Genomic DNA, 3,608 nt, shown 5'->3' on the forward strand with positions numbered 1-3,608 from the left:
TGTCATTTCCACGTCAGCAAAGTCAATGGGTCATCATTTGAGGCCCAGAGTGGCATTTTTGTAAATTTGAGTGGCAGAGTGGCAATTTTGTAAATAAGAGTGGCAAAGTGGCAGTTTTGTAAATAAGAGTGGCAAAGGTGATATGACCACGAAATTAGGTCTGCATGGGGGAGACCAGCCGCTCCTTCTTCTTCCACACTCTCTCAAACCTCCATTTTTGTTGTTTTTAAGCTTTGGAAGGTGACCTATGGTGGCACAAGCGAATTTTTCACGTTTTCCATTGGTTTTTCACGTTTTATGAGCCTTGGACAGCACATGGATGTTGTATTAACGTTTTCTACCGTTTAGGTAACATTTATACTAAAGTATCCTCATTTTTTGTTGCTGTTATCGTTGTTGCCCCTTTCTTTCCTTGCTCATTTTCGATTCCTGGACCAATTTAGGTTTTTTGCATCAATTTGCACTCATTTGGATGGTTGAATCAAAATTTATGTTTAAGCCTTATTCGGATTCCATGAGGAACTAAATTTGCATGTTAATTCTTTGCAGAGAATGGATTGAAACCTTGAGATTAGTGTTTTGTTCGGTGGAGTTATGTTAATCTCTCAATTTTGAATTTGCGTTGGGTTTAAATGAAGAAACCGTTCTGTTTTTGCTTAATTTGCAGAGTGGAATCATTATGTGTTCATGCTTAGTGAATTGTAGCAGATTCATGGTTGTGTGCTTTGCTTAATTGCACTTGAGTTCGAGTTCATTTGCGCTTAGTAATTAATTTGGGTCTCATTAGGTTAATATAACAATTTTGAGTTGTAATCCGTGATTGGTAGATGTTCATTTGAAGCAAAGAATCAACACTATTTTTACATTAATTTTACACGTCTGCATTGAAGTTTTCAATTGTGTGTTGCATCCATAAATCTGCCAAACCTGCCCCCCCCCCTTGTGTTATTGTTGTGTTCATCTGGAAATTTTGCTTTGAATGAAAATATTGGTCGTTGGGAGACGACTTGGTTCACTTTCATATACTGCATATAATATGTTTTAATTTGGTGGGGTACGGCCTCTATCAAATTTGGCGCCGTTGCCGGGGACCAATGTTTCATTCAAAGTAAAATTTTCAGTGTGTTTGTGTTCTGTGTTTTGGTGTGTGTGTAGTTCAAGTGTGGTTGAGTTGGTATATGTTCATTGTGATGTTAATGTTGTGTTAAGTTCAGTGGCTGTTTCCATTCCTATGTGTTTCTGTGTAGTGTAGTGAATAGTGTCGCGGTGCGCATGAATAGTGTCATTTGTAGTAGTGAATAGTGTATGAATAGTGTCCGAATCTGGCATTTAACTTCTGGATTTTTGTTCTGGTAGCTGCGGTGCTTGTTTTGACTTGAAATTTTTTCCCCCACTTCTAAGACATTGAACTTGATAGGAAAAATAGCTGGAGCAGTTGGTATGGTTTGAGTTAAGAGATTCAAAAAATTTTGGACTGATTTTTAGTGAAACTTCAAAGGACCATAACTTTTGCTCTGGGTATCAGAATCACTATTATTTTATATACATTTTGGGTGAAATTTGATTTCCCACCTTGTTAGAACCCGCTCCGCCGGTTTGCAAACTTAGATTCTCCAGAAAATGCCATTTTCTACATTTCAACAATGTTTTTTGTGATTTTTCTTCATTTTTTCCACTTTTGAAAAATTGTCAAAAATACCTGTGCTGTGAGTTTTGATCTGATTTTTTGTGTGCTTCTGTTTGACCACTTAAAGGAATAGCCTACCAAATTTCAAGTCATTTGGAGTTCGTTTGAGTATACTTGTAGTTATACCCTATGTTATGCCAATATCACTACAATTAATGCTTTTTGGTGCATGACTAGGGGAAACCAAAGTGAATTACAACCATTTGACCCTGAGATTGATAGGACATTCCATAGAGGAAGTAGGCATCTTAGGAATCCGTCTTTGCATGCTCAATATTCAGTGACTTTTCCTGACTCCTCTGATTCTCATCATACTCGTGACACTTCTCATTCCTTGTATTCTGAGCATACTGTTTATTCTGAGCATTTTGATTTTCATATTGATAACATGGCTCAACCTCCTCCACCTCATGAGAGAACCATGAGTGAGCTCACTGCACCAGAGTTCACTTATGATAGTTTATGCATTCAATACCCTGAGGAGGAGGTTCCATATATGCTGAAAACTGGTTTAATACACTTGTTGCCAAAGTTTCATGGTCTTACAGGTGAGGACCCGTGCAAACACTTGAAGCAGTTTCATGTCGTCTGTTCCACCATGAAGCCTGCAGATGTACAGGAGGACCATGTATACTTGAAGGTTTTCCCTCATTCTTTGGAGGGTAATGCGAAAGACTGGTTGTACTACCTAGCACCCAGGTCCATCACAAGCTGGGATGACCTGAAGAGATTGTTCCTTGCCAAGTTCTTCCCTGCTTCAAGGACAACAGCCATAAGGAAGGAGATTTCTGGCATCAAGCAGCAATCTAGGGAGACCCTTTATGAGTACTGGGAGAGGTTCAAGAATCTCTATTCAAGCTGCCCACACCATCAGATCTCTGAACACCTCCTCCTGCAGTATTTTTATGAAGGCTTGCACCACATGGATCGAAATATGATTGATGCCGCAAGTGGTGGTGCCCTTGGTAACATAACCCCAGCTGCAGCCAGACAACTAATAGAGAACATGGCTTCAAATTCTCAACAATTTGGCACAAGGAGTGATGCCATAGTTGTTAGAGGTGTTCATGATGTAGGAGCAGTCGAGTACACGAAGAAGTTGGAGAGTAAGATTGATACCGTTTGGCCTATGCAATGCCCCTAGCACATTCCAGCGGTGCATGCTAAGCATTTTTAGTGATTTTCTTGAAAAATTCATTGAGGTGTTTATGGACGACTTTACTGTGTATGGGTCCTCATTTGATGCATGTTTGGATAGTTTGGACAGAGTTTTAAACAGGTGCATCTAATCTAAATTAGAAATGTCATTTCATGGTAGAACAAGGCATAGTATTGGGGCACATAATTTCAAAAAAGGGCATTGAAGTTGACCCTGCCAAGATCTCAATTGTTTTACAATTGCCTTACCCCTCTTCTGTGCGAGAGGTTCGTTCTTTTCTTGTCCATGCATGGTTTTACAAGCGCTTCATTCAAGACTTCAGTAAGAAGGCCCTCCCATTGTCCAACCTACTACAAAAGGATGTTGACTTCATCTTTAATTAAGGATGCAAAGAGCCTTATGATTGCCTCAAGAAGGCCCTAACCACAACTCCAATCATTCAGGCGCCCGACTGGACAGCCCCATTTGAGCTTATGTGTGATGCATCCAACTATGCATTAGGGGTTGTCCTAGCTCAAAGGATTGATAAGCAGCCGAGGGTAATCTATTACGCCTCTAAGACATTAGATGCTGCCCAATCAAATTACACCACAACAGAAAAAGAGCTCCTTACGGTAGTTTTTGCACTTGAAAAGTTTCGATCTTATCTGCTTGGTTCTCCTGTTGTTGTGTTTACTGACCATGCAGCTCTTAAGTACCTGTTGAAGAAGGCAGAATCAAAACCTCGGCTGATAAGATGGATGCTCTGGCTCCAAGAATTCG

At 40.0% G+C, this 3,608-nt stretch overlaps 1 non-coding gene across 1 annotated transcript; it reads right to left on the reverse strand.

Moving 5' to 3' along the window:
- Positions 1–2,456: 2,456 nt before the first annotated feature.
- LOC114195715 (small nucleolar RNA R71) lies at positions 2,457–2,563 on the reverse strand. The gene has a single exon (XR_003606548.1). It is a non-coding gene; the product is annotated as a small nucleolar RNA R71 (small nucleolar RNA).
- Positions 2,564–3,608: the final 1,045 nt, after the last annotated feature.

The sequence above is a fragment of the Vigna unguiculata genome, chromosome 8, assembly GCF_037176805.1.
Source record: "Vigna unguiculata cultivar grain cowpea cultivar isolate G323 ecotype 2 chromosome 8, ASM3717680v1, whole genome shotgun sequence".
In the NCBI taxonomy this organism is placed as follows: domain Eukaryota; kingdom Viridiplantae; phylum Streptophyta; class Magnoliopsida; order Fabales; family Fabaceae; genus Vigna; species Vigna unguiculata.